This window comes from Thamnophis elegans, chromosome 3, assembly GCF_009769535.1.
Source record: "Thamnophis elegans isolate rThaEle1 chromosome 3, rThaEle1.pri, whole genome shotgun sequence".
Lineage (NCBI taxonomy): Eukaryota > Metazoa > Chordata > Lepidosauria > Squamata > Colubridae > Thamnophis > Thamnophis elegans.
Window position 1 is genome coordinate 118,209,563 of NC_045543.1, and position 14,829 is coordinate 118,224,391.

At 43.7% G+C, this 14,829-nt stretch overlaps 1 protein-coding gene across 1 annotated transcript in view; it reads left to right on the forward strand.

Annotated features, from left to right (window-relative positions):
* Positions 1-264: 264 nt before the first annotated feature.
* The window catches only part of ADAMTS6 (ADAM metallopeptidase with thrombospondin type 1 motif 6), a 129,214-nt gene continuing 114,649 nt past the window's right edge, over positions 265-14,829 (forward strand). Inside the window, 1 exon segment of the mRNA XM_032213354.1 lies at positions 265-814. The gene's annotated coding sequence lies outside the window, so the exon portion shown is untranslated.

Sequence of the window (14,829 nt, forward strand, 5' to 3'; positions counted from 1 at the left end):
TCTGACCGAAAGAACCAGCAGAGGTACGCGGCCTGGGGAGAGTCATGAGGAGGAAAGAGTGAGAGAAGAGCGCTATGGCGCGCGCAAAAGAAACAGACAGTCGGCGGGGTGTGTGTGTGTGTGGGGTGAAGTTTACATTGTCCTAGCCCACTCCATTACCCCTTAATGGTACCTCTGCCTTCCCCTCCTCCTCCACGTAATGGCCCGACATGCGCAGCTGTGCCAGCGGCACAGTTGCAAAGTGACGTCAGCGTGCCCTCCCAGGCCAAAATAGTCCGCTTCTGCTTCAGCTCTAACTTGGCTAAAGGCCGGTAGTGAGCAGAGATCTCGAGCTACTTCAACAAAAACTTTCTCTCCAGCCTTTCCTGCTCCCTCTTCCCCTCCTTCCTTCCCTTTCTCCTTCTTTTGAATGGTATTCACATCATATTTCTGCCTCGAAAGGGTGGCCAAGAAGCAAACCTTAACTCCCGATTAAGGCTTTACCCCCCCCCCCCGCTCTCCCCGTTTCCTTTTTCCCCTGTTCCTTTCTCTCCCCCTTCCTTCCTTCCTTTCTTTTTTGGGGGGGTTGTAAAAAGACAAAAAAAATGCAGGGAGCTTAGACAGGCTGGATAAGCCTAAGGCATCCCTCTTTTCTGCTTAGTCTGTCCGGTTTGCCTCAGTTTAGGAAAAGCTAGAGGATTTTATTCTGCTCTAGAATTTACCTCTGGCTGGCTTTTGCCAAGAGGGGGAAATCAGAGAGGAATACGGGACCCGTCCAGTCCAATTGCCATTGTCTGAAAGTCACTTTGTAGCAAAGACATTGAAGATGAGAACGGTAAGGAAAGCTTTGACGGGCTTTTTGCCTTATGATTTTCTTGTCTCCCGTATAGATACGGAGTGGGGGGTGATTGGTAAATACACTGGCTAGGCGATCTGGATTTGCAATGATTTCAGAGCGATCTCTGAGCGGTGAGGATTAACGGGGGCGGGGGACGAGGGGCGCGAAGACTTTCTGCGGCAAAGCAGCTGGATTTAACAAGTGTGCTCCTAAAGGAGCGGAAACGCTTCACTGAGAACCCAGCAAAACATCTGGCCGCGAATGGGAAACTGGGTGTCTGCGAGACTTCGCTTCTAATCCAAACCCGTTACTTGGCAGGGGGCCGCCAGTGTCTATAGCAATGGGGAAGACAAGTGCGTGTTTTTGTGCGTGGACTCAAAGGGTGGCATTGATGGGATCGCTCGAGCCGGCTTGCTCCACTGAATGGAGAGGGACCTCCAACTCTTGAGGGGCGAATGGGAGAGGTGGAAGTGCGGGGCTTTGATTTACTCGGCGATCCGGAGGGCTTTGCTGGACACGCAGCCCTTTACGGGGCTTCTGGAATCGCGGCGACGGGGCTGCTCAAAGGGATGGTGTGTCTGTGTGTGTGTGTGAAAGGTGGCGGCGAAGGTGTGTGCCCGGAGAGTGAAGGTAGGGGGTGAAGGACGATTCTCTGCGTCCAGACTCCTTGTATTGGCTGGTTCCTTTCACTGCTGTGAACGCGGAGAGAGTTCAGTCCCAGACGCTTGTTTTCAGCTGGGCTGCTTCTGCAACTCCTATGGGCCTGGTGCCAAGTGTCTGGGCTACACGCGTTTTATCCAAATAGATTTAGCGCTGCTGTCTGGAAATGGGCTGCTGAATGTTAACTTTAGGATCAGCTCCATTAGAACAGCTCCAGACTCTTCCCTCTGATGGAGGGGGGAGGGAGGCGGGGAGGCAAGGCTTTTGTTCTAGTTCTCTTGAAGGGGGAGATATGTTCTTTTGTACGATGTAGGATTATGTGTATGCGGGGGGGGGCGGGGGCGGAGGACTTTTAAAAAAGTTTTGTCTGGAGTTCCAGCAGTAAAAATGACAGCTGATCCTTTTTGAGAGTGAAGAGGGGGGTGGGTGGAGGGAGGCGCGAAGTTATTCGAATCGGCTCAGTTTTGCCCTCTCCCCACCCCCATCCTCCACCACCCAGGTGGCAGTTGCTCTCCAGGGCTGCCTTGGGAGAGGAGGCGCCGCTTTCTGCTCGGATCTGCAGTCCCCCCGTCTGGTTTGAGAGTCCCTGTCGGATTCCGTGAAATTTGCCTCAGAGCGGACAGGCGGGCGGCAGCCTTTTCCTTTCGCTTTTTTCCTCTCCCAAAATTACAATTGAAAGCCGGAGCGAATAAATCCCCCCGTCCGCCTTTCGGTTTTTAGTTCCCGTCCTCTTCAGCGTAGAAATTCTCGGCTCCGGAACCCAAAAGAGGCAAGCTGTGGCTGCGGCCAAGCGGTTACCTGGGACCGCTTTGGAAACGATTACCCCACATCGCCCCCCTTTCCCTCAACAGCCCGGGTATCGCCTTAGCAACCTCAGGCTGGCCGCCTCTCACAGCCCTCCCTGTCCAGCGTCTGCAGCTCTCCCGAGTCCAGCTCAGTGCCAGGAGACGCTGCGACTTGCCTGCGAGCCAGAGCAGGGTCGGAGGGGGGGGGGTGGAATGGGCCGGCTTCGCCTCTCGCGTCCTCCCCGTAGGGAACCGGAGCGCCCGCCAAGGACTATAAGCGCCTCTAGCCAAGGGCGTCGCTGCCAGACACCAGCCGGGTACGCGCGAACCTGAAGGCCGCGCGGCGGAGCTCGAGGGAAGCTCTGGCCGGGAGTAGCGGCGAGGGGGGGGGGCGCGTCCAGCGCTAACTGGCTGGCGAGGCCGTGACCTTCCCTCTTGCTCTGGTCTTACGCGCAGCGCGGCATCCGGTCAGTTACTCTCCCTCTTCCTCCTCCTCCCCACCCGGAACCAGAATTGGCGCGACTAAATGCCCGGCGGTAACCGCGGGCTGCAGGTGGTAACGGGGCGGAGGGGGGAGAGAAGGCGGGCGTCGCGCGGGGTTAAAGAGGCTCATTGAGAAAAGGCGCCTGCCACAGTCGGCGCAAAGCCACTCGCTTCAGCTCACCCGCTGCCTTTGCAGACAGTCCCGGGGGCCAGCGGCGAGGATTGGTGCGCTGCGGGCGCGGAACGGTGGCCAAGGCTCCGCGGGGACGAAGAACGGAGGAGAGGAACCCGGGTGGCGGCGCTGCTGCTGCTTACTTGGTGGCTTAAAGAAGCCGGGAGTGGGTTGTTGGAAGTTCGGAAGAGCTTCTCCTGGGTTGCCCCTGCTCTGTAACTGGATACGCGTATCCGAAGCCTATAAGAGACTGCCACTGCCCATGCACAGAATTGCCACAACTTGTTTTCCCTTTTCCTTCCACTCTCCAGTGCCTGGTTGAAAATTAATCATGGTGTCCTTGGAGCTTTTGTTGCTTGTTTACAGACTTTTCATTGCCCAGCTAAGGAACTATCAGTGCAAGTTAAGTGTGGGGTTAGTTCCCTGTGTTTATATAGTACTGTTTGCCCACTAGTTGACCCTGAGCTACATATTTTTTTCTTTTGGTCGTTCTCAACATGACTTGTCCTTTGATGACCATTCAAAGTTCAAAGCATGGCCAGGGAAGGGTGCTTTATCATCTGTAAAGCACCTCCAGCCATCAGAAAATCTCTCTCTTTCCACAGACACATGATCCTGGGTGTTTGGCAACCTGTTCACTCTTACAGCTAACTGGTTGCCAAGTGCCCTATCATCAGGTGACTGCCATTTGCAGTTTTCTCTGTTGGCCTCCTCAGAAAATCAGTGGGGAAGTTAGCAGAGAAGGTTGCAAGCTGCTGGTATCTGAAGAAGGATTTCCCCTTCCCTAAAAAAACCCCCAAAAACGAGGGGTAGGGAGACATCAGGGAGACATCCTTCGTTGGAGTGCAGAAATGAAGCAGGGATCTTTGTGATGATCCCCACTTAGCTTCTCCAGCCCAGTGCAGGGTTTGCCTTCTAGAAGGGAGGGATACTTGTGCAATGAGCTGGATAAATAAAACAGGATCTTCCAGATTGGATCCATGCTTTGTTTCTCCAGCCCAACACACAGAGAGAAGAGAAACTTTTCCAAAGGGCTGAAAAAATGCAGATCAGATCCAAAAGTTTTCTGCAGCCCCTTGAAAGAGTTTCTCTCCTGTGGTGGAGAAAAGAACTCCTCTGAAGTGCTGCAGAAAGAAAGCTTAGATCCATGATACTGAACCTATGGTACGCGGAGCCCTTTCTGCAGGCACGCAAGCTGTTGTCCAGCTCAGCTCCAATGTGCTTTCTACCAGCCAGCTGCGCATGTAGGAGTCATGCACGAAGGCATGGGGGGGGGCGTGCATGCATGGGGCCAGGGGAGCATAGGGGTGCAGTGCTCACCCCCCCGTGCCCCATTTTTGGTTTCAGGGGGCTTCAGGGAGGCCGGCTAGGCCCAAAACAGCATGAGGGGAGGGCACGTGTATGCACAGGAGGAGCATGGGGGAGGTCACACGCATGAGTGGGAGGAGGGGGAGTGCAGGGTGGGTTGTGCACACATGTATATGGGGCGGGCCCCATTGCATTGTGGGAGTAGACGTGTGCATGTGCTCGGGTGCACACCCGATTTTAGCATGCGAGGACAAAAAGGTTAGCCATCACTGACTTAGATCCTGAACACCTTGTTTCTTTCTCCAGCCCAGTGCAATAGTTCCCTTCCAAGCATGAGGCTGACTGCCTCCTTTGTACTCTCTGCTTAATGCCCCATGCAGTTGCCTACCAATCACAACTGGGAGAACAAGGGTTGGCCCTTGCTCCCGGTTCAGGTAGGGACGCAATTGATGCACCAGGCCCAGGTCCGCCTGGTGCATCAATTGCGTCCCTACCTGAACCAGGAGGCCCTCAGAACAGTCACTCACGCCCTTGTGACCTCAAGACTGGACTACTGTAACACGCTCTACATGGGGCAGCCCTTGAAGAGCATTCGGAAACTTCAGCTTATCCAGAATGCAGCCGCGCGAGCAATTGTGGGTGCACCCCGGTACACCCACGTTACACCTATCCTCCGCGAGCTGCACTGGTTGCCTATCGGACTCCGGATGCGCTTCAAGGTGCTAGTCGTTACTTTTAAAGCCCTACATGGTATCGGACCTGGGTACTTGAGAGACCGCCTCCTGCCAATTACCTCCCTGCGACCAATTGGATCCCACAGATTAGGCCTCCTCCGGGTTCCATCAGCTAGCCAATGTCAACTGTCGACCACCCGGGGGAGGGCCTTCTCTGTGGCTGCTCCGGCCCTCTGGAACGATCTCCCCGTGGAGATTCGGACCCTTACCACCCTTCAGGCTTTCCGCAAAGCCGTCAAGACCTGGCTGTTCCGGCAGGCCTGGGGCTGATGACTTCCCAACCCCACTCGAATTGTTGTGGCTGTTGTAGTGTTTTTTTAATCTGTTTTGTATTTTGCTTTGTCCTGTTTGTCTTCTTTGTATTACCCCTATTCCCTTATAGTTTGTTAGCTGCCCTGAGTCCCCCTGGGAATAGGGCGGCGTACAAGTTTAATAAACTAGTAATAAACTAGAACTAGAACTAGGTTGTGGAATGAAATCATGTTTCACTCAACAACCGTTTCACTCAACAACCAAGATTTCAGTCCAGTTATGGTCATAAGTCAAGGATTACTTATACGGAAGGTAGAAATGGAGAGGTATAAACTTAAAATAATTACCATGGTATCTTTGGAATAAGTAAAATGCTCTTTCCAAGCCTTTAGTAAGCTTTCCGAACCTTCATTCATCAGAATTAAACACCTTTAGAAAAAGTGAGAAGGGAAAAATGGGAAAAGACCCTAACTCCTATAGCAATTCATCAGTGGCATATAGGTGGACCCATATGTGGTTGGATTTATCTCACTGGCTGTGGGACAAGATGTAAAAGAAAATATTGTGTACCAGTGACTGAAAATATGATACTACCCATTCCTGTGTCCTGCCATTTCCAAGTGGGTGTCATGGCTGGTAGGCTGCTTTGGCTCTGGCACCTCTCCGTTTCAAAAATAAGTTCTGAGCCAACCAGCTAAGGCTTCCCTGCAAAGGGCCCTACGGTCATTACCCCAACCTCTGCCATGGCAAGCTTTCTAAAATAACTGTTCACTGCAGAAGGAAACTGAGGTGAATGTCAATGTAACTGTATCACACCCTCCCTACTAATATATTTATAGCATTTTAATTGTAGTATATTAAAAGAGAAAAAAGGAAGGTTTGTGCTAGTCAGGAAAAGGCTGCTAAACTAATCACCTGCACTTTTGTGGAATTCCCCTGTGCATTATTTATTGCCTCTTTTCTTCACTTAGTTTCTCCTATTCCAGAGAGGCTTTTTTCATTAGGCATAACATTAATCCAGGTGCATGCAGCTTTTTTTTCTTTAAAGCATAACATCTGAACCAAAACCATAATGGACAGCTGAAATCATCATTCCATAGAATGCTCCACATGAGTCTCAAAGCATAAAATTTGTTTTCAGATTATGTTTCTTGCCTTGGTACTAAGTGTTGGCTCTCTGAAGTAGAAAGCAGCACTTGAGGGTCCTTTGATCAGCATGATGATAGTGCAAATAACTTGAATGGGTAAGGATGGAGGTTGCTTTCATTTAACACCTCCTTTATATAGTTCCTCTGTTGTTTAGCTGGTACTATGTAAAAAGGATCATTAAAATATGTTTTTGCTTTTTAGAGTCAGTTTCACAGATGACAAATGGTACATGCCTTGACGTACCCGTATATGTATCAGGAATTTAATTGTCTTTGATAATCTAATTAAGATGCTCCAACTCAAGCTTGGATATGAAAAATTTGGAATAAATATAGTGTGACAGAGAAGGGTTTATGGATTGGCTTCTTTTCTAAAGAGAACCAGACTGCAAACAATAAATAAACAATGCAATTGTCCCTTGTGGCATTAAAATGTGTGAGTAAAAACTGAGAAATCCCACTAAGCCCAAGCATCTGCAAATTTAAATGGGCAAAACTGTGGCATGCAAAATAACTTTAGATATACAGATACAGTGCATTCAGAAAGTATTAGGACCCTTTCGCTTTTGTCAATTTTGTTATGCTGCAGCCTGATTCTACAATTGTTCAAATTCATTTTTCCCTCAACGTACACTCAGTACCCCATAATAACAAAGTGAAACTAAGGCCCTTCTCCCCCAATTGCTCAATTTGACTGGGTGGCTAGCTCTTGGAAGATTCCTGGTTGTGCCATACTTTTTTCATTTGAGAATTATTGAGGCCACTGTGCTCTTAGGAACCTTCAGTGCAGCAGAAATTTTATTGTAGCCTTCCCCAGATATGTGCCTTGAATAATTCCCAGCAAGCTGGCTGGGAAATTCTGGGAGTTGAAGTCCTCCACGCTTAAAGTTGCCAAGGTTGAAGACCCCTGCTTGCAGACAGTTCTTTTGACCTCATGGCGTTTGCTCTGCTACAGTATGCATTATCAGCTGTGAGGCCTTCTATAGAGAGGTGTGTAGAGAGGCCTTTCCAAATCATGTCCAATCAATTTAATTAATTAATTAATCAATTAATTTACCACAGGTCACCTCTAATCAAGGTGTAGAAACTTATCAGCAATGATCCAGAGAAATGGAAGGCACCCGAGCTAAATTTCAAGTTTGTTGCAAAGGTTCTGAATACTTACGCCAATATGATATTTCAGGTTTTTTCTTTTTAATAAATTTACAGACATTTCCAAAATTCTGTTTTCACTGAGTGTACTGAGTGTAGATTAATTAGAAAAAAATGAATTTCAACAACTGTAGAATCAGGCTGCAGCATAACAAAATTGACAAAAGTGGTGGGGATCTGAATACTTTCTAAATGCACTGTAAGTTATAGTGACACATGAGATATATTTGATACATATTTTGTGTCAAGTAATCATGGTCTTAACAGGGATATCTTAATGCAAGGTCTGATGGGCACTTGCCTGTGGGCCCCACAAGCACAAGGGCCCCACACTAATCTGTATGTTAACCCTTCAATGCACCTTGTATCATAAAAATACAGCAACATGTTTATTACATTTTACTGCATTTTTAAATTAATGCTAACACACAAATATATGTTTAATTTTATCTACCATTTACATTTTTATTCCTGTGAGTAGTTCACACTGGGGCCCCAGTATCCTGCTTTGCCCGGGCCCATAATGTTGTTAAGACGACCCTTGTCCTAACTCAGAGAAAGTTAGTCACAATTCTCACTCTGTTTTGGAATTAATGCAGATTTTAATTTAGGAAATAATTTAGACATATCAAGTCGAATGAAAATAAGTGCTGCCAGTGTAATTCTAGGGGAGAAATATCTGAAATGCACACTACATTAGAACGAATTCAAAGATAGCTTGAATGGCTTTGCAGGGTTTTTTTATATAGGATTTGTCTATTTAGAATTGTTTTCAGACAAAAATATCATTTGTAACTTCTACTTGTTCAAGAGCAATTCATAATGTCAGTTGACCACTGATGATTGTGACTTCTGAACCAGAGGTGGTATTCAGCAGATTCTGACCAGTTCTGGAGAACTTGTAGCGGAAACTTTGAGTAGTTCGGAGAACTAGTAAATACCACCTCTGACTGGCCCCACCCCCATCTATTCTCTGCTTCCTAGGTCGCAGCTGATCGGGAGGAAATGGGGATTTTGCAGTATCCTTCCTCTGCCATGCCCACCTAGCCACGCCCACCAAGCCATGCCACTCCCACCAAGCCACACCCACCAAGCCATGCCACTCCCACCAAGCCACACCCACAGAATCGGTAGTAAAATATTTTTAATCCCATCACCATTCTGAAATGTAGTTAAATCCAAGTACTTTCATTTTAATCAGATGCCATGCTGCATATTTACACTTGATTTTATTCCAAAGCATGGATGTAGATCTATAACACAAATTATATAATGGTAAATCAAAACCTAATCTTTGCAGGATAATGTATACAATTATATAATTTATTAATTATGATTGTACTGTTTGAGCTGTCCTAGGTAAAATGTTGAAGAAAGGAATCTAATTTGAGGGAATGATATAGGGATCACAAATATTTTGTATAAAAATAGAAAATTTATATCCTTCTATGTTAAGAGTGTCTGCTACACTCCAGAAATTTCTCCCGTGTGCAAAATGTATATATAATCACCTGAAGAAATCACATACTTTTAGATCAGTAATACAGGTATAATTCAGTCAGTTGGCAAAATTTGGTACAGTGGTTAAAGTGCTGTGAATTGTAGTGTCAGTTTGGACATAAGAAATGGCTGGGTGATTTTGGGCCATTCATATAGTCTCACCATGGTGGTTGTTGTGGAGAAAATGGGAAAAGGAGTGTTATGTATGCTTGCTGCCTTGAATCATATATGAAAACAAGGCAGGATAAAATGAACACATCTTTATTTATATGCTGCTGCAATAGGTAAGGAGTAACAATTCCTACTAGAGATGATTTTTGCTGACCTGCACTACACTGTCAGTAGACAATGAAAGTGCCTGAAAAGCAGAGGAATGTGTTTTGGAAGTTAAAATGAAGGACAAGTAATGATTGGACTTCCTTTGACTTCCATGATTTTACTATAGAGTGAGTGTAGAGTGAGTGTAGCTATACTCACTCTTTTTTGGATCTATTGTTTGTTATGTGACCATAGGGCAGGACTGTCTTTCAAGCTGTAATGATGCAGCATCATAATGTAGAAGCAATGCTGAGAATGTTAGTCATGTAAGATGGGGGAATGGGAGTTACATTGAAATTGGAGTTCACCTCCCCTATTGCTACCATAAATGTCTTGAATACTGTTTAGTACTACTACTATTACTCTGGAGTTCTTAAGTTATCACATTTCTGGGGTTCTGATTCATTGTCCAAGATGAAGAATTAAAGAGGCCCATAATAGCAAAGGACAAACTACAGAAATATAAGCTCAGCTGAATCACATAGAGTTGTAAACTCCCCAAAGACCGAAAAGTCTTTTAAGGTAATAAATGTTGGCCAAGTTGTTGAAACTTCTGTCCTGGGGATCAGTGGCAATTTGCATTTGCGCACACACTTCAGATGTCTGGCAGAATTGGCACTTACCCAGAGTCTATTTTAGTCGGTAGGCTCCTATATGACCAAGAACTTCCAGAAGTCTCTTTATGCTCTACCAGAGGGTTTTTTTTTTTTTGTAAGGGTTAAATTCAAGAAATTCTGAAAAATTCCAGAATGTTAATGTCATCTACTTCCTTCTCAAACAACCTTTTTATGTGTTGGAAATGCATTGGCCTTTCTCTTTCTATTTTTCTAGTTTGGATGAGTAAGGAAATTGAGGAAATGGCTAGATTTACATCTAAAGCTGGAATGTCAATATACAGTTTGAACTTAAGACTTATGAGGGCTGCTGAGTACAAATTAGCCATAAGTAATTTTGACTGGTCGTAAAAGGTTGAGCCAACTAATTTTTCACCTTATGGGTCATTGTGACATTTGTTGGGGGGGGGGAGGAAAACTAGATAATGATTCATATTAATGTCCACAAGCAAACCACTATCTTTGGTGGATCCCCAAGCAGATTTATAGAAAATTTCAGCCATACAGTGAATCACATAGACTCTTCTGCTTGCTTCTACATGAACATGTCAAATGTTTAATCTCTTTACTGTCAACAGACAATGGAAGGTATGAGCTGAAAGATATGGACTTCAAACACTGGAAGTCATGATCAGTTGACTATGGCATGAAAAGGGTGGCATATTGACTAATCTGTGAACAGCAACTTCCTCATTCTTAATTCTTGCTGCCCTCCAGATTCAAGTCCTTGTGTTTGATGGTTGCCTCTAGATCTCGGGCTTCACAGATCCTATCAACTTTCTCCACAATAACTACCGACATTTTTGTATGTTTGTATCTATTTATTTTTTAGATAACAGCAGCTTCACGCATCAAAAAAGACTCCTTCCTGTAGTCCAGTTCTACCAGTATCCCTTGTCTCTTCTTGTTTCCTTCAGGAGAGACCCCATACTTTGTAGAAAGATGGTCTATAATTATGGATGGCACCATATTTTATTTTCCCAGACTCTTTTGTCTCCCCTCCTAGGTTCTTCTTTTTCTTCAAAATGCAGATCCACTGCCTCTTCTTCAACAAAGCACATGTATACCATAGATTGTGTGCTGGATTTCTTTCAACTGTTTCCATAAGCTGCTGACTTCCAAGTGGGTGAGCCCTCATCCAATGGCTCCTGCAACAAGGCCTTGTCCATGTCCCCATATTGCAATCATGCAATCCATCCCCTAGTGATTCTCAGACAGGAATCTCAAAAAAGAATCTCAGGACTCCTTTACATTCTTAAAAACAAATGAGGACCTCAAAGAGTTTTTGTGGGTTATATGTTCCAGTATGTGCTGTATTAGAAATTAAAATTGTGAAATGTTACAATTTATTATGTTTCACTTTGTGGATTACACTTTGAAAAATGCTGGTTTAGGAGACATTTGCAGTGCAATTTCCCATTCTCTTTTCTCTTTGAAATGAATGCACCTTTGGTGCTCTGGGGCCACTATGTGAGTGTTTAATAGTTAAGTAGTTAACTAAGTAGTTAACTGCTGTTAAGTAGAAGGACTCTGGGGATGTTAAATCCTCTTTCATGGAAAGTTTTGATTAAATTTTGGTCTCAAAGGCTAACATTATATCCCTGGCATTTAGCTCCTTCACTTAGCCGTTTAGTATGCTGCTGGCAGTAGTGGCTTCCAGATCATTGGGCAGAGGTAGATTATGGTAGTGCTGGAGAGAGGCTGTTGGCATCTTTATTGCTGGTGTGGTGGGGTAGTAGTAGTAGTAGTTTCTATGATGCCCATGGAACAAAAGCCTATCTGTGGCACTTGTTCTATTGCCAGGGCAATATTTTTCAATTAGATTTGTACTTTAGATTTGTATCTTCTTCTTCTTCAAGAGAGAGTGGCCATGGGTTTGGTATAAACCTGTGTGTTTTGTTATTTATTGTGACCTTTCTGGATTTTGAAAAAAGATTTTCCATTTCCCCGTCGGTAGAAGTGATGACAGTCCTCTTTTTTAAAAAAAAACACATTGTTATCTAGATCATTATGACATCTTTGTGGAGATTGGGTTTGTCTCCTACATCTCTTCTCAGGTGAGGAGTTTGATAATATAGGGAGTATATGAACTATCCCATGTTTTTCTCTGATCTATTTATATTGTGAATAAGAGTCAGTCTTGTGTTTGACATTGACTCGGAGAAATATGTACCTCAACCTAAAATTGAGGATGGGGACTATAGTCTGTTGCTTTCTTTCTGTTTGAAACACTGGCAAAGGCAGTACTATGAGTACACCACAAGTGGGTTCCTATCGGTTGGACTGGTTTAGCCGATTAGGTAGTAACTTGGCCTGCCACACCCCGAACTGGTTCTACCAGTGGCAGCACCATCTTGATTTTCGGTTCTGCGCATGCGCAGAACAATATTCATTGCAAAAGTTTAATTTTTTTCTTTTTCTAACAGTGTGCGCATGCACAGACCTTTTTAGGTGCAAATGTGCACAAGCGAAGCAAGTGGGTGTGTGCAAATTTTTGTGTGCGCCGAACCAACAGTAATGCCAGCAGGAACCCACCCCTGGAATATACACAATTTTTTTCATAGAGTTTATACTCTACACACGCCTTGCTATGACTTCTGGATCCCCCCTGAAAGTTTTGTGATATCTTATTTCCTCCACTGGAAACCTTTCTGATTGTTTCACATCCATGGGGAGGAGGCACTGATTAACAGCTGCTGACTAGGATGCTATTCTCTGGTGCAAAGTCATGATTGATAGACTGAGCACATGGTTGCCCAATAGGTCCCTCAGAAATGATTCTGATTGGTGAGTGGCCAGTGGGAACATTAGGCAACCCAAAAGAGGGACAGTGTTAAACAAACCAGGATGTAATAAGATAAAATCATGACTAAAATAAGTAAGCCAATCCTTTTGTTTGTTTGTTTTAATGCTAGAAATTTGGGGCTTCTTTTCAAGTCAACTTACATAGAACTGCCTGCTATTGTATTTTATCATTTGTGGTGGGAAACTGAAGAAAGGCTATTTTGAAAAATTCATTTAAGCTTCTTGTTTCTCACAATTCTTCTCGTCCAGCAGTAAGGCAAAAAAGAAATCAACAGAGTGGGGAATCTGATAAAGATGTCACACAAACTTACAGTAAGTCAGCATACATCTGCCACCAAAAAAATCGTGAGAAATAAAATAATAAGGCTTATTATGGGTGGTGATGGTGGCTTAAACATAAAATAAAAGGCTGTGTAATCTACCAGAGTGGACCATTCAGAGCATTCATATTTCTAATATGAACCTCCAGAGAGCAGGTACAGGCATGTCAGAGCCGTGATGCTGTGCACACGTGTGTTCTGTGCAGACATGTTTGTGACAAGCATGCTCAGGGCATGTTCAAACTTGTTCTAGGGTTGTTATTCTGAGCATGTGCTTTCAACAGCAATGTCTGCAGGCAGATAAAAACTTCCAACAGTTTAAAACCTGACCAGCATTTGAGAATAATATGGCAGTCTCAGAATCCAATGAAGAATATAACAAAAGGATGCTAAAGCAGAATCTGAGGATAATTTGTTTGATGCAGATTTGATTCCTGAACCACAAAAGTGGGGTCTCAGATTTAGCAAAAGAGCTAAGTTATATAATATTAATGAGAGCAAACATAATATGATGACCATGCCCTGTTGTTGTCTGTTCTGTCAGACATCAAATGGTGAATGCAATCCATTTACCAAACTTAGTATTTTCAGTAATAATAAGTATAATCTATGATATTTCCTCTTTTAAAAATGTTCTTCTTAATACTGAATTATGAATATTCTTAAGGCATATATTGTAAAAGAAATACTGTATCATTGCTTAATGGGATGTCCACAACATGAAGACCAAATGGATGGAATTGATGAAAAACATATTATTAAAAAGTGTCTTCAAATTTCTATGCCTCAAATTGTGTATTCATTAATGTTTCAGACAAAATGAATAAATTATATTTCAAATGAGACTTGCTTAAGTTGAGACATTCGTACAGTGTACCAAGAAGGAGAAATCCCCCCTTTCATTAATGACAAGGATTTGTGATGAGACTCCTACGTATGTCTCTCAAGAAAATGATATGTAATTAATGTCAAAGAAATTAATTACAAGAAAATAATCATACCCAATGAATTTCAAATAAAACATATTTACAAAGCATGTTTAAAAAACAGTTATTTCTTTTTTCCTAAAACGTATTTACGATATGATGGATGAAGAAAGTCTGACTGATTTTGCAAATAACAAAATACATGTTAGGAATTCAATGCCTTTGGTGCAGCAAATTTTACATCAAGAATAGGGCCTGAGACTTCATCTAATGGAAACAGACAAGAATGTTGAAGGCCTCTTATTCAGATGATCTGCAACATTTTCCAGTAAACAAGGGTGCTTCAGAATGGGTGCTACTAATGTAAGTAATTTTGTAGCTAATTTTTAAAATGTAGTATTTCTTAAATGCATAAATGGTATATTTATAACGTTTGTGGTTTTTATTAGCAGGAGGTATCAGAATAACAATATGTGAAAGCTTGTGAAGGTATTGTTTTTCTTACACACATAAATTTTAGAAGCTTCACTATTTCTATAGCAATACTGATGCTTGTCTGTTTCCACTTTTCCTTCACAATGTGCAGAAGATGAAATGATTGCCAATTTTTCACTGTCCTAAGATTCATAATGGTATCAATATATACCATTGGGAAGGGAACACAGGCCTTCCCCATCATGAAGGACAGAGGACAATGAATTAGAAGGTGTAGTATTTAATTCACATACATGTAGAAAACTAAGAAATGTTGTTAGGAATGTTGATGAGAAGTAGTTGGAATATCTACTTATTTATCCAATAATCAGCATACCCTCTTTATTGTAGCAGTTGCTAC